Source organism: Neovison vison, chromosome 1 (genome assembly GCF_020171115.1).
Source record: "Neovison vison isolate M4711 chromosome 1, ASM_NN_V1, whole genome shotgun sequence".
Lineage (NCBI taxonomy): Eukaryota > Metazoa > Chordata > Mammalia > Carnivora > Mustelidae > Neogale > Neogale vison.
The window spans coordinates 50,752,967-50,777,953 of NC_058091.1; the positions used below are offsets into that span (position 1 = coordinate 50,752,967).

Sequence of the window (24,987 nt, forward strand, 5' to 3'; positions counted from 1 at the left end):
GGTCAGAGAAAATACCTGAAGTTTTCAAGGTATACAAATGGAATGGGCGATTGTATGAGGGAGGCTGTGTGGATATTAACTTGAGTGAATTTGTTGAAGAATAACTCTCTATCTCTCTTGCCACCATGAGAAAATGTCCAAACATATTTCCACTAACTTTGTAGGATCTATATATGAGGGTCTGATTTAAAATAAAACCTCTTTAAGGTATACCCTTTGGAAGTGCTGTGGGAATATGGCAGAAACAACGGTTTGGAGCTAACTCCAAAAGAAAAAGAGAGAAAGGCAACATCCTGGACAGATTCAAAGATTCTCCATATGGAGGTAAAAAAGGAAAGGTAAGCTCTTTCAAAAGCAACTGAGAAAGGCTTGGACACCTCAAGACCCATAGATGTCTTTGAGAGCCACTGACGCTGCTGTTGAGTGAGAGGCCCACGTGGTTACCAGCCATGAGAGAAATACTCTTTCATAATCAGCTAAAAAGATTGTCGAGTGGGAAGAATACTTGGCTCCTAATTGGAAGAAAAACACCAAATGTAGTAAGATGTTATGGAAGAGGAATAAAAAAAAAAAAAAAAAAAAAAAGAACAGTGATCTCAAATATGTAAGCCTCAACTTGATCATTATACAGAATCTAGTATTGGTTTAATGATTAAAATATCTTACTAAATAAAATTCTGAAATGGAAAGATGACTTTAAAACTGTATACTTTTCTAATTGTCAAGCATCACTGGAGAAAATTATTAAAATCCCAGAGATTTTTGAGATGGTTACTAATGCTGCAGTGTTCAGTATTTAGATGTATGAGGCATGTATTTTGAACCACCAAACTTCTGTGCAGTCAAATGACATTACTATTTTTTCTGTACCTTTATTTAACTCAGCTCTTTTCTCAGAGAAAGGAAACCCAACTCTACCAGTGCAACCATTCCTTTGGTTGTCAGCATCCAGCCCTGCTGAAACCTGCTGCCAAGGTCTGCTGGACCCCATTCTCCAGTCATTAGACCCCTGCTGTTTATTCTGTGTTATTCTTTTCATAATTGAAAGGCATCTTTAGCCTACCTTACATCAGTGTGGAGTAGGATAAGCTACCTTAGATGCTCTCCTACACCTTTATAGACCTTTGGTAGTTTGGAGATGAGTGTTATTTCAAACTGTGTGTCTGATTAGAAGTATTTTACCACAATTTCAGCTCCACTGATGGTACTCATTTTAGTACTGAGTGTTCAATAACGTTATATTACCTCTGAGTTCCATACAGGAAGTTGGGCACAAACACTCTCTGCTCTCTGAGCCCTAAATCTATCAGTTTCTCTTGGCCATTCCTATCAAAGTTTCAATATTAAGAATTAACATGGGATGGGCACCTGAGTGGTCCAGTAGGTTAAACATCTGCCTTCAGCTCAGGTCATAGTCCCAGATCCTGGGATCAGACTCTCTGCTCAGTGGGAAGTTTGTTTCTCCCTCTCTCTCTGTTCCTACCCCCTCCCCTACTCATGCCTTCTCTCTCATGCTCTCTCTCTCAAATAAAATCCTAAAAATATAAAAATAAAATAGTTAACAGAGTCAAGTGTTTTGCTTTTCTAGGAAGAAACCACCACTGACTCATTTTGTGGACCTCTTATTTCAAAATTCTTCTAGGGAATAGAACTGTCCCCGGAAAAATGGTCATTCAATAGCACCCCTTTTGTCTAACGAGGGCCATGTGACTAATTCTTGCAGAAAAGGAAATGGAAGACATAATTTTTTTTCCCAGGCCCTTAAGGCAGTTAAGGAACAAGTGTACAATCTTAACACTTTCTTCTCCCTCCTACTGGTCAGACATCAACACCTATGGTGATAGTAAAAGAGCTATGCCTAAAAAAGACAATTCCTCTATCAGCCCAGTAGCCATGAGTGACTACAGGGAGCATAGTTCCACTCATGTCACCTTCAGGTACCAATCAGAAACGCCCTCATTGTTCTTTTGTACATTCAAGAAATAAACTTCTGTGGTCTTAAGCCATATAAATTTGAAGTTTGTTTGTTGTAGCAGCTAGTATTACTGAAACTAGTACATTTATTTTTAGAGAGTTCTACCTAAGTTCTACTGTTTTTGGTATTTTTCTCTTCATATTTAAAATCAAGTTTCAGAAATGTAACAAACAAAATTACTTTTCTGTCTTACGCATCTGGCTTGTACAGACTAAACACAGTTTGTCATTCAAAACTATTTTCTTTGCTGTAACTCTAAAAAGCATATTTTAGAACATTAATCCAATGTGTTTTTTCTGTAACTCTGTCAATCTTCCTAAGGAACAGATGTATGGAAAGGCACTATTGCTTCCTAAATGGTAAAGGAGAAAAATAGTAGGGGAGAAGATATATGGGGGTAGAGTTTGAGAAAGAAGCTTCAGTTAGCCTTCTTGTCCTCAGGTATCATAAAATAACATTGAGTTAGGCCAATACATTTTCTTTTGGGGACTCATGAGCGAGTAGTCTTTCAGTCCCTAACATAGCTGCAGAAGAGTGGCCTTGGGTCCGGAACATTTCCTTGCAGAAAGATAAAAAGCCCTTATAGCATAAGCTGTAAATTTGTCTTTGGTTGGAAGTTATCTTTCCCTGTTCAGGTCTGTTGTATAGTTTTCTGTTCAGCTTAAGTGTGTGTTGATACGGTTGTCCTTTCGGTTTTGTAGGGGAGGGAAACAGCCCTTCACCTGCAGGACAAGAAAGATGCATGCAGACCTTCTTCCCATATCAGCTGTGGGATGAGATCTGCTGACTGTGGGGTACTGATGCTTACTATTAAAGTTGATTTTGCTCTGCCTCTCTTCTGTGTGGGAAAAGTGGTGTTCCACCCATTGCCTGTGTGAGTTGTGTCTTCTTGGTGACCCTAACACTAGCAAACCATGCAGTGGATTGACATCCTGGGACTGTTGTTCCTGGTGGTAAGCACCAGATGTCATTCCCTCAACGTTTTCAAGGGAGAACACGAAAGCACACTCTTTTCTCCCTGTGATACAACTAATTCTCTAGACCTACCTCCCCCCCACCAAATGTTTAGCAAGCACCTGTGTCACCATGATTAATAATAAGTCTCAAGGGCAGATAATGGGACTTCCAGATGCTAATATTCACTGGGTTGTTTCTGAGATGATCAACTCTATAAAGTATGCTCTAGGAATGTGTGAAGAATACGAATAATTTTTTTGAAATGTGTTCTAGTTAGAAAAAAATTGTGAGACATATAAAAACACTTATTTATAGTTCAGAATTGATCCAGTCATTGAAAAGCATTGCCAAGCTGAAATTAATTTGTTCATTGTTTTTACTTTAATTTTCACCTTGTGTTTGGAACTGAAGATAGAATAGAGTTATAAATGTTGTCATAATCTTTTACAAATCTTTTACAAATATCATTAAATAACTACTTTTTATAAACCTTAATTCCAGCATATGCTAGTTGACAAAGTCAGGGAGGTCAATAGATTCTGCTGTGGGTTGAGGAGGAGGGAATAATAAAATCAAAGCAGTGTTTTAGAAATAATGATATATCTTCTTTTAATTTAGCCTGTACCCCTGGACTATCTTATGTATCAGTAACTTAGCTCTTGATTATAGTTCCTGGACATTGCACTGGGATGGGTGTCATTTCGGTGGATATGGCCACATTTCTAGAAAAAGCATAGTAGCACAACATTGTTAGTACTTCAGAAACCTGACTTCATTAAAGAGTTCTCTATTCTCTCTATAGATGTCAATGTGCTCATTTGCAAAATCAAGTCAATACAATTTCCTAGTATCTGTTGTCTCACAGTTTAATTAAGGCTGTAAATTCTATAAAAAGTCAATTCTGTGTGCAAACAGACATAAAGATCTTTCAGATGCTTTGATTTATGACCCTATGCAACTCAACTAGATCCTGATTCACTACAAAAACAAGGATCATAGAGTTTGTGGCCCCTTAACAATTTGCCTATTCAGTGAGTTCATTTATTCATTGAAAAAATAATAATGTTGAGTCCCCATAATGTGCCAAACACTATTCCCGAAGCTGGACAAACAACCATAATAAGACAAGTCAGATGAAGTACTTGTCCCCCTGGAACTCACATTCTAGTAGAGGCACAGAGACAGACAATAAATAATAACAATAGCACTAATTAAGATCATTTCAGATCATTGTAAGAGCTATGAAGAAAACAAAGGTTATGCAAAAAAAGAATGACTGTGCTTCTGGGTGGGGTGGGTGATGGGAGAGAGCTGTCTGAGTAGATTACATTTGAAATCAGAGTTTAATAACAAAGGAACAGCTGTGAGAAAATCTTCAGAGCATTTTTGGTAGAAGGAAGAACAAGAATTAAGAAACCAAAACAGGATTGAGGTTGGGTATGTCTAAGGAAATAAAAGACAATAAAGATAACTATCAGGTGAGTAAGAAGTATGGTGGCAAGGAGGGACATCCACAGAAGAGTCAGGATTTAAATGATAAAAGGCCTTGTGAGACATATTAAAGGATTTGGATCTTTTACTATATACAAAAGGAAACCGTTGGAGGTTTAAGCATGATATGGGTTTATGTTTTATGAAATCATTTAGGTTATTCTGTCGATAATAGATTATAGGGAGGGAGACAGAAGTTTCGAGAAGATCACAGTAGTTCAATAAAGAGATTCTGATGGCAAAACTGGGGTATTAGCGCTGAAAATGAAAAAAAGTAGACGGATTCAAGAGAGATTTTAGATGTAGAATTATAGAATTCTGTAGATTGGATGAATGATATGAGGAAAACTTAAAAATCAAGGACTTTTTTTTGGAGAAAGAGTGAGCATGTGAATGGAGGGGAGCAGGAGGGAGGGATAAGCAGACTATGTACTGAGTGTGTAGTCCTATGTGGGGCTTGATCCCATGACCTGGAGATCATGACCTGAGCTGAAATCAAGAGTTAGATGCTTAACCAACTGAGCCACTTAGGCACCCCAGGGAGAACCTTTTAGTTCTTGGTTTAAGCCAACAATGAGTGGTTTTCCATTTACTAAGATACAGCTGACTGGATAGGAATGAATCTAGGAGATCAATAATTCTAATGTGACCATGTTTTCCATGACTATTGAATATCTGTGTGGAGAGGTCAAGTATGCAACTGGTTTTAGTAGTCTGGAGCTCAACAAGGGGGTCACGATACACATGTAGAATAGCAGGAATAAAAATGAAATGTAAGGCTATGGGGCCAGATGAGAGGAAAGTTAGAGATGAATGGAGATACACTCTAACATTTGAAGCTCAAAGGAGACACAGCAAAGTGACTACAGTAAGCATTGAGTAGGACAAAGAAGCAAAAGTGGGAGTGTTTCAATAAAGAGGGCATGAGAAACTGGTCAACTATGTTGCAAGCTGTTAAGAGATGGGATAAGAACACAGTAGAACTAGATGCCCTGGGACTGGTGTTACCTTTTTAGATAATATGCCAAAAAGCAAGATCATGAAAGAAAGAACTGATAAGCTGGATTTAATTAAAATAAACTTTTGCTCTTTGAGAAATGGTCAAGAGGATAAAATGGCAAGCTGCAGCCTGGGAGAAAATATTTGCAAAAGCCATCTGATAAAGGACTATTATTCAAAATATACCACATCTTCAAACATGTATATATAATGGAATATTACTTAGCCATCACTCATCTGTGAGGAGGCTTCAAAACAGATGAACAGAGGGGAAGGGAAGGAAAAAAAATAAGGTAAAAACAGAGAGGGAGGCAAACCATAAGAGACCCTTAACAACAGAGAACAAACAGGGTTGCTGGAGAGGAGGTAAGTGGAAGGATGGGGTAAAGGGGGAGGCATTAAGGAGGGCACTTACTGGGATGAGCATGGGGTGTTATATGCAAGGGATGGATCACTAAATTCTACCTCTGAAATTAATACTACCCTATATGGTAATCAACTAGAATTTTTTTATAAGATTTATTTATTTGAGAGAGATAGAGTATGTATGAATGGGAGGTAGTGGTGCAGAGAGAAAGCAGCCTCCCTGGAACTCCATCTCAGGACCCTGAGATTATACCTTAGCTGAAATAAAGAGTCAGAGTCAACCGACTCAGTCACCCATGTGCCCCACTAACTAGAATTTAAATAAATCTTGGAAAAAAAAAAAAGATCATCATACAAAATGCATAAAAAGCTTTTAAAACCCAGCAATAAGAAAATAATCTGTTTTTTTTAAAAAATGGTCCAAAGACCTTAACAGACATCTCACCAAAGAAGAGATAAAGATGGCAAATAAGCACATGAAAAGATATTCAATGTCATTTCTCATGAAGGAAATGGAAGTTAAACAACAATGAGATGCCATTCAAACATATTAGAATGGCCAGACCTGGAATGAGGACAATAGGGGAAATGCTGGTGCTAAAAAGAAAAGAATTATCAAGCCATGAATACACATTGAGAATCTTGAATGCATATTATTTAGTGAAAGGGGCCAATTTGAAAAGTCTACATACTGTATGATTTCAACATACAGTTTTTGATATTCTGGAAAAGGCAAAACTATGGAGACAATAAAGAGATTAGTGATGCCAGGGTTTGGGAGGAGAGGGATGACTAGAGATACCTCAGAAGATTTTTAGCCCAGTGAAAAATGCACTCTGTGTTAGGGTAGATGCGTCATTATACATTTGTCCAGACCCATAGGATATACAACATCGAGAGTGAATCATAATGTAAACTATGGCCTTTCAGTGATTATGATGTGTCAGGTTCACCAATCATAAATATACCATTCTGGTGGGAACATGTTGATAACAGAGGAGGTTATACACTTGAGGGAATAGGATGTATACGGGAAATGTCTGCATGTTCCCCTCAATTTTGCTATGAACCTAACATTGTCTAAAAAAAGTAAAGCCTAGGGATGCCTGGGTGGCTAAGTTGGTTAAGCATCTGTCTTTGGCTCAGGTCATGATCCCAGGGTCATGGGATCAAGTCCCACTTTGGATTCCTTGCTCAGTGGGGAGCCTGCTTCTCCCTCTGCCTGCCTCTCCCCCTGCTTGTGCTCTGTATCTTCTCTTTCTATCTGATAAGTAAATTCACTTGCATCTGTGGAATGGTGGGGATAAAAGGTTGATTAAAGGGATTGGGTGCATGACAGGAGAGAAAGAGGAGCTGGTGAATATGAACACCTGAATGGGGTATAAAGAATGCAGCAGGAACACAAAAGCGCATAGTGTTCAATGAGGTTCATTTCCATTTATAAATCATGAATGGGGTAAATTTATAAAACTAGAATTAAAACTAGGAATCAGAATGGGGGGAGAATGACAACATGGAAGAAAAAGAAATTAGCTTACATTTGAAATCTTTTTGTTAAATAAGATAATTTTTAGTTTGTTAAGCCTTTTTTATTTAAAGCCCAATTTGGTCTATAGTACTTTAAAAATCTTAATATTTCTGAAATTTTCAAAAGCTCTGTTTTTTAAATCTTTATTTTAGTTACTTTAGCTGGAAGTTATAATAAGATGTAACCTTACTCTCTGAAAATCCAGTTTTAGAGTATTTTCATAAAGATCTGTATAAAACCCTTTTTATGTATTTTCACCATATTTTGTCCATCCCTAATCTACCATTTAACAGCAGGGTAACAAAAGTAATAGAGTATGAGAGAAATATGAAGGCAAGAAAAAAATAAACATTTTTAGCTGTGATTTATGACTACACATGGAACTAATGGAGTTGAAAGATAACAGAAATCTGTTAAGTGAAGGATATAGCAGAGAAAAGGCACACTCATGTTTATTGAGAGTTTGTGATGGGTGTAAATGAACCTGAGATATGTTGTGGCCTGGGATGACACCTCATGTTTACATGGGAGGTGAGAGATCATTGAAATTATTAGAAATTAATGATGGAGTCAGGACTGGCCAGATAATGGGATTTCCAGATGCTAATATTCACTGGGTTGTTTCTGAGATGATCAACTCTATAAAGTATGCTCTAGGAATGTGTAAAGAATACGAATAATTTTTTTGAAATGTGTTCTAGTTAGAAAAAAAATTGTCACCAAAAGTCACCAAATCTGACTTTCTTAACACTTGCTTATCCAGGATGATAGAATTTATCCTATTGTGTTACTGGAAAGCCACTTAATAGATTAGTCAGTCTCAGATTCATATTTGGACAAAGTTTATAATTTATCTACTTGATTTGACTGAATTATTCTTGCTAGAGTAACAACGTTTCCAATTTATATTCAGAAAATATTATATTTAGGGGATTTAAGTTGTGGCTTTCCCTCCCATTTAGTTATTGAATAATCAATGACTGATTGACTCCTGTAAATAACTTTGGACATACTGGTAATTGAAGATCAAAGTCCTCTTTATGATGCAAATACCCTGAAGGAACACACCTGGGAGTTTCAATCTGAAACCTAGCACAGTATAGATGGATGGATGGACGGATGGATGGAAGAAGATAAGTTCCATAAATGTGTACTATACAACTCAAAACCACATCCAGGAGGCTTACTGTAAACACTGGTCCCACGTTTTAGTGCCATTCTACTCATTTGCTTGTGAGGTCTCAGTGAAGTCATTTAGTGTCCCTGTTTTTGTTTTATCTATAAATTTGTGTCACCCTCGGCCCGCAAGAACGACAACCAGCCTGGTATGGTGTTAATGCTTCGTCTCTTTATTTCGACAACTTCCTTAGCTTATATGTGTCAGGGTGACCAATAAGGGGCCAAACAATGGGGAGAGCCAATGAGAGTCCTGTTACTATGCTGATTAAATCTGAAACAGCCAATGATTATGTCCTCCTTTAGGCAGGCTTCACCAGAAAGTTCGTTGTTCACTTGCAGCGTATTTTGCTGGCAGTGAGCCAAGCGCCATCTTGTAATGGCGGGGACTTTCCCGGCCAGAGGCAGTACCCAACATCTCCCCCTTTTTTGTTTTATGGCAGAGATCGTGCCTGTCTTAGGTCGTCAGTAGCAGAAAACATCCTTACCCGTCATCAGACACAAGATATCGATGATCTCTGTCCTGCCTTAGGTTGGTATGTTTCTTTACTGATCTTACCCGTCTTTGACTACCGATCTAGCATGCTTAACCACATCTGGGGAGATGTCCCAGCCTCTATTGACATAAGGGCTTGTACTATAGCTCGGCTCTGCTCTTGCTGCTATGTTCTCCATTAGCGAACTTTTCTGAATAGAAGCAGAATGCCAATAAGAAGGAGGACATTGTGCCAGCCCATTGTTTGGTAAACTGGAACATATTGCTGAATGTTTGAAATAGCTCTGGGAGGGAAGCTGGTTGCACACGCGTACTCGTGTGAAATTTTGAAAATCGTCAGACCAAGCACCCTGCAAATACTGGGAGAGCTGTCGGGAGACATTCTGTAAGTCACTCATATTAGTATAGGCTATGGGAGTTACACAAATTGCTGGGAAGGGTGCTATACACCCCAGTCCCAATAGGGACCCCAATATGTCCACTTGTTCTTGAACCAAATCCACTCTCTGGTTGACTATCAGGATTGCTGCTTGCATATGTGCATTGATCTGAGTCTGTGTTTGAAGGGCAGCCGCCATTCCTTCTGCAAGGGTGTTCACAGCTTCTGCAGTGGGTCTAGTTGCAGCTGCTGTAGATATAGCCAATGCTTCACAACGGCGGCTGTGTTACCAAAATCTCTCTTCTTTCTGGATAGCACCACCAGTAACTTGTCCTCTGGAATGGAAACTGGGATAGGAACATGGGAAGGGATACACATAATCACAGCCAGCTTGAAGGCCGTGACATTCCAGCACTGGGAAAGATAGCAGTTCTTAGTGCAATTCAACGTATCATTCAGCTCGCTAGCATTTGTTACGAGGAAAAGGAACGGTGGCGAGACCCATATTGGAGTGGGCTGATAAATAATATTATTGGGACAAGACACATTAACTGTTGTCTCAAAGGTACTAGAGTCATTTTGTTTATAAGAACAGTTGAGGGATTTGCCACCATTTAACATGGACATTGCTGAGATATCAGTACATGCTCCTAACAAGTTACAGACCTGCCATGCATCAAAGGGAGAGGAGGGAATATGAGAGAAGAGTTAGTCACTGGTAAAGGATATAGCCATGCTTTAACCACTGCTCACAGCTCTCTGGCTTGAGTCTGCCGCAGGAGGTGTAGCATCTCCAGAGTTATCATCAGCATCTTCAGCATCATGACTGGTGTTCGGAGGCAAGGCTGCACGCACCAGCCGCTCTGGGATCCAAATTGGAGCCTCCTTTTCCTGTGGAAGAACACATACAGACCCCCTACTCCATACTAACACTGGATCTGGTCCATTCCACTTTTCTGTGAGGATGTCCTTCCAAAGTACTAAAGGCTTAGGGGGAGCAGCAGCAGCACTTGCATGTCTGTCTGCAGCTGATTTACCTGTTTTGTCCAACGTTAAAAAATTCAAAATAAAGAGAATGGTGTTGAGCTTATCTTTAGGGGACCTGAAGGTGTCCCCTATTCCCCCTTTTTGTTTATAAAGCGCATTTTTTTATTTTAAGAAGTGCGCGCTCCACAACACTCTGTCCTTGTGGGTTATAGGGTATTCCATGTATCAAGTGAATGTCAAGTTGTTGTAGGAAGGCTTTAAAGGGTTGTGAGGTGTAGGCTGGACCATTATCTGTCTTTAACTGGCGTGGCTTTCCCCATGCCGTGAAAGCCTGTAGGCAATGGGCAATACATCTCTGGATTTTTCTCCCGTATGCACTGAGGCAAAAATTATTCCAGAGCAGGTATCTACAGAGACATGAACATATCTTAACTTTCCAAATTCTGAAACATGTGTGACATCCATTTGCCATATATGATTAGGTAACAGACCCTTAGGATTAACCCCCAAGGATGGTGCAGGTAGTAAAGTCACACAATTTCTGCAGGAGACTACTATGTCCAGTGCCTGTGCTTTGTTATGTTAAATTTGAGGCGAAGAGTTAAAGCATTCACATGGAACAGCTTATGATAATGTCTTGCCTGTTGCACCGGGTCCTCAATGGCAAAGACAAATTCTCCTCTGGTTAAGGAGTCTGCTAACCGATTACCTTGTGTCAGGGGGCCTGGTAAGGTTGTATGAGCTCGTATGTGGCCAACATAAAATGGAGCCTTCCTGTCCCAAACTAATGTTTGGATTTCTTGTAATGCCTTAGAGATAGTAGACCTAGCATTAATAGAACCCACATTTTCAATGATAGAGACAACTTGCACCACATATCTACTATCTGATAAAAGATTGAAGGGTTCTTGATGAAACATTTGAAATGCTTTTATCACTGTGAGCAGCTCAGTTTCTTGGGGAGAGGAGCTTTGAAATAGGAAGGTCCAACTCCCTTCTTTGGTAACTATAGCTCCTACTCCTTGCTTAGATCCATCAGTGAATATAAGCCTTACATTACTGAGGGGTTTATGGTGAGTGATCCTAGGGTATATGATTGGATTGGATAAACTGAACTGTAGCCATGGATGTGATGGGTAGTGGTTATCAAATTGAGCACACGTTATAGTTATCAAAATGGCCCAGTCGTCATCACAGGCTGCTAGGGACTTTATTTGTTCCTGCATATATGGTGTTATTATAGTATCTGGTTGTTTACCAAATGCTGCTATACTAAGTTTAATCCCTTTAAGTATAATTTGTGCAACGGCGCTTGGGTACTAAGGCAAGACCTTCCCTGGAGAGTGGGCCAAACTAACCCATGATATGGGGCCAGATTGCCAAAAAACTGCAGTGGGAGCTCGTTTTTTGGCAAGGACACAAAATAGCAAAGGTTTGGAATAGTCAGTTCTGTCTATCTGAGCAGCTTCTAGCCTTTTCTGGATCAGATTGATGGCTGCTTTTGCCCCCTCAGTCAACTGACGAGGAGAGGTGAGGTTAGGGTCTCCAACAAAGATACTGTAAAGGCTGTCTGAGGGCCATACTGCATGACTGCTTCCTTTAATTGCTTAACTAGTTTAAAATCAAGAGGCTGATGATACCGCTGGTTGTTTTGGTCCTCTAAAACCGGAAAGGCAGAGGCCAGGTCATGATCTCTCCAGCTCGAAACCCTGCCACTACCACATGTGGTGCAGCAGCTACAAGCTCCTTGGCACGCCATAGGATTATACGGCGGAGGGGCAGAAGGCATCGCTGGAGTCGACAGTTTCAACTGTTCAAACTTGGAGTGCATTTTATGGTCTAACTCCTCCCCTGACATTTCTTCTTCCTCTTCACTAGAACTACCCCCCTCTGAGGCACAAGAAGACCGCTCCTCTTTCACTTCCTCCAATGCCTCTGCTCCCTCTTGTAAAGCTGATTCACATTTGGGTTTAGAACCCACCAGGCATCCCTGGACTAAGGTCCATATTGCCAGGGTCCCCGGTGGCAAAGGCGCTTTATTGTCCTGTCTCTTCAAATCCTCCCCTAAGTGGTCCCATTGAGGTATGTTTAGCAAGCCTTCATCTAGGAACCATGGAGCCACCTTTTCCACTGTATTCAAAAAGGCCTGAGCAGTTTTTGCTTTTAGTGGAGTTCCATTGGCTTTCAGCAGGTTTTTTAAAGACCCTTCCAACCGCACTTCAGATACTTCAGATCCCATTATGAACACACAGACAACAGACGCGGGCATTAAAGACACTAACTAACACATTAACTTTTTACACGCATATACTTCAGTCGACCTTTACTCCCCGCTTTACCACGGAAGAAAATCCCGGCTCTATGGCCGCCTCGCTTCTTGTTGCGGTCTTGTACAAGATTCCCACCACTTTGATCGTGGTCCCTTCCCCACTTACCTGTGGTTTTTCTCCTTGCAAAGTTTACTGACTCGTTAACGATTCCCGGGTCTCGGCACCATTTGTCACCCTCGGCCCGCAAGAACAACAACCAGCCTGGTATGGTGTTAATGCTTCGTCTCTTTATTTCGACAACTTCCTTAGCTTATATGTGTCAGGGTGACCAATAAGGGGCCAAACAATGGGGAGAGCCAATGAGAGTCCTGTTACTATGCTGATTAAATTTGAAACAGCCAATGACTATGTCCTCCTTTAGGCGGGCTTCACCAGAAAGTTCGTTGTTCACTTGCAGCGTATTTTGCTGGCAGTGAGCCAAGCGCCATCTTGTAATGGCGGGGACTTTCCTGGCCAGAGGCGGTCCCTGACAAATTTGGGATGATGCTACCTATGGAATAAAACAGAAAAGGCTTTGAGAAGAGCAGAATGCTAAATATTTATGTTTATCTGCCTGGCTGTATGATGTGGCCTTCTATTCTTCTACTTCTGTATCACTTAAGTAAGAGGACTAGGCTAGTTTTTGTTCTTCCATCTCCCTCAACTCTTAGACCAGTTTCTCCTTCTAATGACAACCATTGGTCTTTTCCTAGCTTCTGAATTGGAGACAAGATTATTTGACCTTGTTTCTCCCCTCTGTGCTGTTTCTTAGCAGTGACTGCCGAAGCACACATCCACTTTGTTCTGTTTATTTATACTCTCTAGAACAAAATGACATTTCCTCAACTCTGCACTGGTTTTTCAGCTGTGGCAGGTAAGCAAAATCGACCAGATTTTCTCTCCCCTGAGAGATAGCTTCTGAAGTCTGGTTTTATTTATATATATTACTATTGAAAAGCCATTAATATTTAAAGGAAAGGCCATATGTGGCAATTAAGTGAAATTTATAATTTTAAGAGAATTTTAAAAGCCAATTAATATATCAGTAGTTTCCAAAGAGTTTAGAACTCAGTCCCAGGGAGATTATTATGAAGACTTAGTAAAAATGGAAAAAACTCCTCTAAACATTTTATATGCTATATAAGAAAAAATATTTTACCAATAAATGAAAAAGAGAGGTGTTACAGTTTAATGTCACTACTACTGTTAGAAGATTTTTTATTTTTTTTACTTTTGTCAGTAATGAAAACATATTTTTTGGTTTGAAAAACATGTATTTATTTGTTTGTCTTTCTTTTGACTTACTAAAAGATGCAGAAAATGCCTTATTCTTGTGTGTTTGAAATGAGTTTTAAAACACAAAGTTGACAACACTTAAGATGAGTGAATTCGTGGGCTTTTCTGTGAATAGTACATTCCGAGAATCATCAGTCCTGTCTCCTTGAGTGATATAATAGAAGTTAAGTGTTCTGACAGGATGATCATTTGATGTTTTTGTGTGAATTTTGAAGCTTTCTTTTCACTGAAATTTACTGATAATATTGTGTGTTGTGTTTTGATTTTTATGAAACTTTTTCCTCTTTAATAGTCCTTTTTTCCCCTTTCCTTTCCTTTCCTCTCTCTCTCTCTCTCTCTCTTTCCTTTCCAACATAAAAACAACTTTGGACTTTAAGAGAACTGTCTTGTACAATTGACTATTGGAAGCAGTGATATAACATGACTCAAGAGAGAGCTAGATGTCTCCTGTATGACATGTATTTTAGAAGGATCACCTTCAACATCACCTTGGAAAAATGTCCTTTATGTTGAAAATGAAGTACATTGCACTTTGAGTAGACAGACACCATACAAGAGAACAGAGAGAACAGAAGAGTTAGACTCTAGTAAATCTTGGTTATCTGTAACAGGCTGCCAAGTTGTGCCTCCTGGTACTGATTCTTTAAGAATCTCCAAGCCTTTTTCTCTAAACAGGCAAACAGACTCTGGAAATGTGTTTTTGAGAATATAGATAGATTACAAATAGGCAGACAGGAGCATTCCTCCCTTCATTCTTCTTCCTCAGGATATTTTCTGCTTGAGCTGAGTATGACTTTTTTTGTTTCTGTTTCCCTCTAACAAATGTGCAGAGATGTGCAGAAAGAGTTTAGGGTGTGTGTCAGGGAGATCTGTATTTAAATTCCTGGCTTTAAATTTATATTCAGTATAAACTCTTTGATCTTTCATTCTGTCCTATATAAAAGGAAAGAATGGTAGCACTTTCCTCATAGGGCTGCTGCTTGGAGGAAACAAGGTATCAAACAGGAAGGACTTAGCATTTCGGAGGCCCGTCCTTACCTGGTTCTGGATGGAAAAAGATAAATATTTTAAAGCATAAATTCAGGCTTGTGACTGAGCCCTCAGAGTTATGCTTCTTTTTCCCCCTGTCTAAAATCTCCTCATCAGCTTCTCCCCATCATCCCCCCATAGAAAAGCTGAAGCTTACCCATTATTGAGGCCTTGGCTTAAATACCTCTTACGTTTTGTTTGACTAAGGTTAGGTTTCCTATTATGGGTTCCCATAATGATCTATACTTCTTTTTATGCTCATTACAGTGATAATTAATTGGCAATTATTCCCCTCTACTCTATCAGCTCCTTGGGGACAGGAAACAATCTTTCTAGTTGACCAGTGTATGAGCCATGCCTAACATATTATGAGTTTGCAATAGGTATTTATTGAGCCAAAGTCTTGAAAAGGACAGTGTCAAGGCCTCTGTTTTTCCATTGGTCCATGCAAGGGTTATAGATGGTATCCTGTTAGTATAAGGGTATGTATTCCACTAACATCTCTACCCCCTACATCATTTTTTGTTTTTTAAAGATTTTATTTATCTAAGAGAAAGACAGTGAGAGCATGAGCGAGGAGAAGGTCAGAGGGAGAAGCAGACTCCCCATGGAGCTGGGAGCCCGATGTGGGACTTGATCCCGGGACTCCGGAGTCATGACCTGAGCCAAAGGCAGTCGTCCAACCAAGTGGACCACCCAGGTGTCCCCCCTTACATCATTTCTTCCACCAACTGTAGAGATTCCTCTTTATATCATCTGGGATAAGTAGATGGGTCTCCAACCCAATAATGCTTCTATTCTCACTATGGAGAGGGCTTCCTAAAGCCTGCTCACCAGCAATTTATCAAAGTCTGCCTATCCTGGCATCTTTCATCTTACCATTTCTCCCTAAAGTTCATGCCAAGGCCTCATTTTTCTGGGGAAGAATGCTGCTGTCTACCTATTTATAACCCCATCCATACCCTCAAAAACACATTGCCACAGTCTGTTTGCCTGTTTAGAGAAAAATGTGGGAGGATTCTTAAAAAATCATATTGCCAGTATAGTAGAAAATGTTGGGGAATACAAAATACTGGGAAAAACAACATGGAGCTAGTGGTCAAAATTCTCTCCATTTCCTCCATTTCTGACTCTTAAAAGTGGAAAGGAGCTGACTATGCCTCTGTGATCAGTTCTTCCCAACTGTAAAGCACATGTGGGCCTCACACCCTCTCTGGGTAGACAAAGCCTGGGTTGTTGGACAAGTCTGTTCAACTCATGTATACAAATAAATTCAGAGTCACCATGGTTTGTAATCATGTGCACATCATTGATCCAGAAAATTATTTTCTAGATTCTAGATACTTTCTTAGGAACATTTTTTTTTTTTATTCTCAGAATATGCAACTCTTTTCCTCTAGAAGCAGAAAAATTTAGAAGTGGTTGGGTGGCAAAGAGGGTGGTAACTTTTAACCACATGTTAAAATTGGTTGTTAAGATTGGTTAATGCTTTTAACTTAAAAGATTGGCTAATGTTTTCATAAGGTATCATCCTTTTTGCAGATTACATACTCACTTCTTTATCTTTGCTCTGTTCAAAACCCTCAGCTCTCTCATACCCAGGAAAACCTTAGTACCATAGACAATCTCAGGCTTTTCACTGAGGTTGAGGGAGGAACTAAGGTTCAGTCACTTCCTGAACTTGGTCACTTTCAGTAGAGCTGTTCATTTATAATGTCTTACCACCAGGCAGTGAGGAGACTACATTTTAGAAACTATATATATATTTCCTTTATATATTCTTTATTTATATTTCTCAGCGGAATTTTGCCACTCTGGGGTAAGGGAAGAATGGAGGACTGGCTAAACTGGGAAGTACTCAGGGCAAGACCATTTCTTCTATCTCAGCTTTACCAGTTTTTAGCTGTGTGAACTTTAGCTGTGTGAACTACTTTTCTGCACCTGTTCTGTAAAGTGGACATAACAGTGGTACCTATTTCATAGGGTTATTCTGACAATTAGAATTAATAATTAATATTTAAAATGGTGCCTAGTAAATGCCCAGTAAATACTAGCTATCATAATTAATGTCACTGAATAATGAATATGTTTTCTTCCACAAGGATTTGAGTAGCTGTGTGATTATTTGGTATTTTCAGGCAAGTGATCACACAACTGCAAGGGGATTTCATGGCAGTGTTCTAATATACTCCAGTCCCAGACTAACTATTTTTTTTTAAAGACTTTATTTATTTATTTGACAGAGATCACAAGTAGCCAGAGAGGCAGGTGGAGAGAGAAGGGGAAGCAGGCTGCCCGAGGAGCAGAGACCCCGACGCGGGACTTGATCCCAGGACCCTGAGATCATGACCTGAGCTGAAGGCAGTGGCTTTAACCCACTGAGCCATCCAGGTGCCCCAAGACTGACTGTTCTTTTATTCCACTACAATTTGCACTAGCAATCTTAAAGCTACCTTATCAAAATGTTAAGTGATATCAGTAATCTTACTGGTTTTCAGAGTAACAGAATTTATTTTAGCCAGTACATTTATGGTGCTTACAGTGTGTCAAGCACTGTTATATGTGCTTTGAAATAGCAACTCATTTAATTCTTGCAATGACACTGTGAGAGAGGCACTGTTATTAGCCCCATTTTCCATGTGAGGAAGCTATGTGTTGGAGAAATTAAGTAGCTTTCCAAGGTCATCCAATTAGTGGCAGAGTTAGTCTACCTGGAAAATATTGAGAAGGCAGCATGGCAGAATTGTCGAGACTCAAGTCCCATGACCTGGGTTTGCAATCCTACCTTTGCCATTGATGTGGAAAGGTCACTTACTCACTTTAAATGAGGGCAATGAACTGTATGATATCAACAGTTCTGGGTTTTTACTTTCTTGAAATAATTATTCTTTCAAAAAGTAATCCTAATTTAAAGAGGAGACCAGAGTAAAGTAGCTAGGGAAAATTGAGTATATGTGCATAACTTTAATTTTGATAAATCATCTTTGAAAGAACCACAGCAGCCATGAAGGTACCATATATTAGAAATACTCAGCATCTCTGCTGTTACCAATAGCTGGTGAATGACATCACACAATGCATGCTGCCTGCTTACAAAAGCGAGAATCTATGGTTAGCGCAAATGAACACGTTCTCTTGCTTGAATCCTATATATTTTACTAATTGAAGACTATATTCAAGACATACTATCTATCAAGAGAACTCAAGCAGTATAAAAATAAAAGAGAGCCATAAATTCTGAAAATATTGGTGGAAGAAAGTTGATTCTGTAATATGGGGATTCTGCCTGTTGAATAACAGTCTTGAATTTTTAGGCACAATATTCATCATTGCAAGTGGGTATCTCTGATTAGTGTATGAAAACAGACTTTTAATTGAAATTCACTTGTAAAAGTGATATAGATTTCAAGGGAAATATTCAAAGTGTATTGCAAATAGTATTTTAAATTGGTATGTGATGCTATCTAGCCTATTTGGTTTTACGGTAGGGACAAATAGGAATAAGATAAAAAGTGGAAAATTGAATTTTGAGTTCTATGATGAAAACACAGATACAGACTACAGTGGGGTTTCTGACTTTTTTGTGAGGGAAAGCCTTCTCGGTGTTCTGAGTAGAGAAGTGGGAGAGTAACCAATAGCTGCAATTTGATCTCCCCTTCCTGATGAAAAACCTGTAGCAAAAGCAGCAAGAGGGTGGTCATCAGCTTGGAGTGGAAAAGGTAAGGCTTACACATATTCTTCGGAATCCTTGGAACAAACCTAACAAACTTTTAATTAAGTGTCTAAGGTAGTAGTGATGACAGCTACTCTCTTTTGACTAAATCCTTGCTCTATGTTGGGAAGTTTGTTAAATATGCACCTAATACCATTATCTCCTTAAATCTGCACAAAAACCATATGACTCCTACACATCTCTGCAGGAAGAGACCTGTAGCCTTTGTCACCAAATCTGACAATTCATAGCATAGGATGACAGATTTGCAGGCTGGAGAATCTGCTCTTTTACCACCTTCTCTATTTTTGCCAAAAGCATAAGCCCTCTATGCCGCTCTTTAAAGTCATGTTTTCTTTAAATGACTCCATTTTTCCTTTAAGAAATATATTTTCAAAGGACATTTTTTTTTTATCACCATTTATGGCAAAAACTGCTGGTGCTCACCCTTTTCAGTCTTTCTCCATTTCCAGACACCTCCTGCCCCCTCCACACACACCACCTTCAGTTGAGGGGAGGAGCCTTGTGATGGTCTAACCAATGGATTATAGAGGTAGTGGTATGTGTTCATTAAAAAAACACAAAACAGAAAACAAGAACAAAAACAAAAAAGTCTCCATTTTGAAGATGAGGAAACTACACTTAGAATTTAAAAACTATTAATCATAGCTGTTTTAAGTTTATTGCCTGATAATTCCAATGCTGGGGTCTTTCTGAGTTGGATTTGATTTGATTGCTTTATCTTCGTGAATTCTTCTTTCCTTATTTTTATTGATTCTGGACATCAAGGCAGCACAATACAGATTGAGGTAAATAGCTATTTTTGCATAGAAGTGTGTGTATCTCTTCTGTCAGACTGTTAATGCGGAGACTTGTGTCAATCTGTCATGGGTTTAGGTGGGATTATGTTGTTGCTATGGTTATCATCAGTGTATCACCACTTCCACATTCTTCTAGAAATACCTTAGGGTAACCTGGATGTCATAGTGTTTTTCCTTAAATTTTTTTTTTTTAATTTGAGTGTATTTGACACACAATGCTACGTTATTTTTAGGTGTACAACTTAGTGATTTGACAAATTTGTACATTATGCTGTGTTTACTGCAAGCGGAGCTACCATCTTGTCCTGTTACATTGCTGTTACAATATTATTGACTATATTCTTTATGCAGTGGCTTTTATTCCCATGACTTACTCATCCCATAAGTGGAAACCTGTTTCTTCCACACTGCTTCATCCATTTTGCCCAATGTCCATAATGTGTGTGTGTGTGTGTGTGTGTGTATACATATATCTACATATGTGTGTGTGTGTATGTAAATTGTTTTTGTTTTCTTTGGGTAAATACCCAGTAGTAGAGTTATTGAATCATATGGTATTTCTATTTTTAATTTTTTGAGGAACCTCCATATTATTTTCCACAGTGGCTGTACCAATTTGTATTCCCACCAACAGTGCACCAGGGTTCCTTTTGCTCAGATCCTTGCCAACACTTGTTATTTATTAGCATTTTGATTTCAGCTATCTAGCAGGTGTAAATTGATCTTATTGTGGTTTTGATTTGCATTTTCCTGATAATTAGTGATGTTGAGCTCTTTTCACGTGTCTGTCGGCTATCTACATGTCATTTTGGAAAAAACGTTTTTTCAGTTCCTCTGCCCATATTAAATTGGATTATTTGTGGGTTTTTGGATGTTGAATTGAATAAGTTCTTTATATATTTTGAATATGAACCTCTAATTGGGTATATTATTTACAAATACTTTCTCCCATTCGGTAAGTTGCCTTTTTGTTTTGTTGATGGTTTCTTTGCTGTGCAGAAGCTTTTTGTTTTGATGTAGCTCCAATAGTTTAAATTTGTTTTTTTTTCCTTTGCCTTAGGAGACATATCTAGAAAAATGCTGCAATAGCCAATCTCAGAGAAATCACTCCTTGTCTCCTCTTTTAGGATTTTCGTGGTTCCAGGTCTCACAGTTTTAGGTCTTTAATCCATTTTGAGTTTATTTTTGTGTATGGCATTAGAAAGTGGCTCAGTTTTGTTCTTTTGCATGTAGCTGTCCAGTTTTCCCAGCACCATTTATTGAAGAGACTGTCTTTTCTCCATTGTATATTCTTGCCCCTTTTGTCACAGATTAATTGGCCATATAATTGTGGTTTTATTTCTGGGCTCTCTATTCTATTCCATTGATCTATGTCTCTCTTTTTGTGCCAGCACCATACTGTTCTGTTTACTACAGCTTTGTAGTCTATCTTGAAATCTGGGATTGTGATACCTCCAGCTTTGTTCTTTCTCAGAACTACTTTGGCTGTTTGGAATCTTCTGTGATTCCATAAAATTTTAGTGGATAAGGAGAATTAAGAAAAACACCACTCTGGTTCACCAGAGTGAACCAGAACTCTGGTGAACCAGAGTGGTGTTTTTCTTAATTCTCCTTATCCATCCTCAGGTTTTAGCCTTCTTTTGCTCTTGCACCTGATACGAGGTCTTCCCACGTCCTTGTTCTCTCCAGTGGTAGATTGCCAGTATTTATTACTTTGTGTTGTTATCCTGATTTATGGGGCAGGGGAATTTTCTCTTGTTTTGGTCCAGTCTAAAACTTCGGTGAGCTTGGTCTCGAGTTTAGGATTTCCTTAGTAAACTTGCTTTGCTACCCATGTAAACCAAACTCTGCTATGGATCATTAGTAGGTCTCGTATGAGAGATTCCTGTCCCTCCCCTAGTAGTAGGAGACCTTTAATGGTCTGGTCTCAAGACAGTTTCCTATTTCTACTCCAGAACATTTCCCCAGCATCATCTTTTTTTTTTTTTTTAAGATTTTATTTATTTATTGACAGACAGAGATCACAAGTAGGCAGAGAGACAGGCAGAGAGAGAGAGGGGGAAACAGGCTCCCTGTCAAGCAGAGAGCCCAATGTGGGGCTTGTTCCCAGGACCCTGGGATCCTGACCTGAGCTGAAGGCAGAGGCTTAACCCACTGAGCCACCCAGGTGCCCCCCAGCTTCATCTTTAAGAGTGCCTGGAGTAGTGATTTGTGCTACAGCTTTCCATCAACTTAAGTCTTTTGTTCTGTAGAGAAGGTTTTAAATAGGAATTTATGCCTTTCTGCTAGTGTTGGATACTCTCCTTACCAAAATCTGCACAATCATGAGAGAGTATCTCTTATTCCCAACCTGCCCTATTTCTTCTTTGAGCCCTTTGAGCAGAGTTCTGTGGAAGACAGCCTGTAAGTAGTATGAATGCCCCTGTGTCTGTGCCTCCCAGGGGTTCTATACTCTTACGCTAGCCCATACTCAGATTTTATAAATTCATTTAAAAAATAGATCAGTTATTTTTAGCCACTTATATGGCACTGGGTGTCTCTTTTTCTCATATCTCTCTGCCATGTGTGTTTCAGTCCCTATGCCCTGTCTGCGTGGAGACATCTTTCCTGGGATTCCAAGATAATTGGTTGCTCTGAGATCTCTGACAGGTTCAAGAAAAGTCATGATTTTATAGTTTATCTAGCATTTTCATCTTATTAGTGTGGTAACAATACTTTTTCCAACTTTCCACATCATAGGCATAAGTGAATCTCCAGTTACTTCTTAAACTAATACTATATAGTTGTCCTAGGTTAGGTTCCTGCAGATGTGGAGAATGAGCCAAAGATTCAAATACAGGTGATTTACTAAGTACCCCCAGAAAGAATAAGCAGGAATATGGAGGAAACAGGAAAAGGAAGAAGCCCAGAAAGGACATTTGGTGAACTCTGTAGCATAAATTGTAGTTCAGTGGGCATACTGACTTATGGCAAAGGATCTGAGTTTTTAATAGTCCAATAACAGTTGAGCACTAGTTGAAGTCTTCCTTGGGGTAGAACATATACCACCAACCACTTCTGATTCTCTGTAAAAGTTAATTGCTACAGTGCTCAGAGGCAAGCCACTAAGGAAGGTAGATGTGACTGATTTGCAGCAAAGCACAAAGAGGTTGAAAATGAATGGCTGCTACATATTCTACTACTTTACTGATACTAATGATTTTTTAAATGCTATTTTATTAATTTTTGTTTTGGTTACCTATAGATATCATACTTTCTATTTTTTTTTTATTTTCAACTTTCATATGTACTTGTTTTAGTTATTTTTCTTGTAACAAACATCAGACTGTTGTTCATTTCCTCTAATTTTATAATCTTGATCATATAGTAGATGAGTTTCAAATATTTTCATTAATTATGGTAATTGATATATTTTAATTCTACTCCCTGAATTTAATGTTTCTCTTTACTATCATTTTTTTTTGCATTTCCCCTTCCTTTTCTGCCTTTTATTGAACTCTGTAGGTTTTATTTCTATTTTTAGTAGAATTTTTAATTATTTAAATGTATAGCTGTTTTCTCTGTTAAATCTAGATTTTGAATAGTTTTATCCTCTTCAAGGATATCCTCTTTTCTATTGAAGTTTAGTTAACACATATGTTGTATTAGTTTCAAATGTACAACATAGTGATTTGAGAAGTTCATACATTTTGCTCACCACTGATAGAGCCACCATCACCATACACTGCTATCATAATACCATTGACTATATTCCCTATGCTGTACCTTTTATTGCCATGACTAAAGACCTATAGTCCTTATTTAATAAATACTTATTGAACCTTACTATGTTACAAACACTAAAGCTTACATCCCAGAGATAAACAAAATCATCATAGGACTTGCATTCTCATAGAAATGGCAAAGTTCAGCTATCTTATTTTTACTTAGTGGTTATTTAAATTAAATAATTTATTTCTGTACACCATGATAGTCTTATATTTTATGTCTTTCCTCCGCATTAACTTTACATAAAAATTAAATATACGCTTTACTTGTTTGGTGATATTCTAGGAGTTGTAAACTCTTTTAACATTTGTGTTTCTGAAGCATTTCTTGATTTTGCTTTAATTCTTAAAAATAATTTAGGTGGATATAAAATCCTACACTGAAATTATTTTTCTTGAATATTTTGATGATACTACTTCATTATTTTTTGGTACCTATTGTGGTAGTTAAAAGAGTTTTTTGTTGTTTTGATGTTCTTCTATAGGTAATGTGTTTTTTCTTTCTAACATTTAAAAATGCATTCTCTTTAAAACTTATGTGCCATAGTCTCACTGTAATGTGCTCAAAGTTTGGGTTTGTTTATATATCCCCCTGGTACACAGAGTGTAGTCTCAAAACTTGGTTCTCAAAAGTTATCTCTTTCTATATTTCTGCAGGGCCATTCCTTTCATTATCTTCTTCTGGAACCCCTGTTAGTCAATTGGATGCCTCTCTCCAACTGATTTACACGTCTTATACTTCTTTCATATTAAAAGCAATTACCTCTCTCTTTGTGATTTGTATTGAGTGAGTGTCCTGCATTGTGTTTCCATTCACTAATTCTCTTTGGATGTTGGCTAGATTTTAGTTTATCTAATAATTTTAGGAAGGATTTGTCCATTGCTTTGTCCCCCAAATAAACTTCATGATGAAAACCATCACTTACTTCTTCATGATTCTTCAGTTTGGCCTGTACTTCACAGGTGATTCTTCCACTAATCTTACCTGGACTCATTCTTGCAGGTTCAGTTGGCCCAGCTGGGAAGTGGGCTCCAGTGGTCTCATTGATCTTTCTGGTAGGTGATGACTGTGGTTGGGTGCCCTGTTCTTCAGCTATGTAGCTTCTCATCTTCTACTAGGTTATGTTTGGCTTTCCCTTATATGTAAGAATCAGTTGAAAAGGTCAAAAGCAGAAGTTGCAAGGTCTCTTAAGGCCTAGACTTCAAATTTATACAATTTCCCCCACAGTTTATTAGTTCAGAAAGAACAGGGCCAGCCCAGAATCAGGGTGGTGGAAAACTAGATTCCACCTGTAAATGGGAGAAGTTACAAAGATATTTCAGAAGAGTGTGGAGAGAGAGACAAGTGTCATTTGGAAACAGTCTCTTGTAGTACCTATCAATTAGACCAAATAGCTCATATTTTCCCACATGCAAAATATGCTTAGTCTCTCTCTATTATCTCACAATATTATCTGGTCATGACATTTTCATCTGCAACAAGTTAGGTGATAACTGAGATTCCTCATATACAGCTCTTCAGGTAGAGCCACTTATGATCCAGAGACTTATAAAGAAAAAAGACTAGTTCCTCATACACTATACACTGAACATAAAATATTAAGACAAGGACAGAATAATTACAATAGCCATATCGAATCAAAAAAGGGAAAAATGGGACGGGGCATATAGCAATCACTAGTCAACAACAATCCTGAAA

The 24,987-nt window shown here is 38.6% G+C and overlaps 1 pseudogene; it reads right to left on the reverse strand.

Annotated features, from left to right (window-relative positions):
* LOC122895825 overlaps positions 1 to 24,397 on the reverse strand; it is a 33,265-nt pseudogene extending 8,868 nt beyond the window's left edge.
* Positions 24,398 to 24,987: the final 590 nt, after the last annotated feature.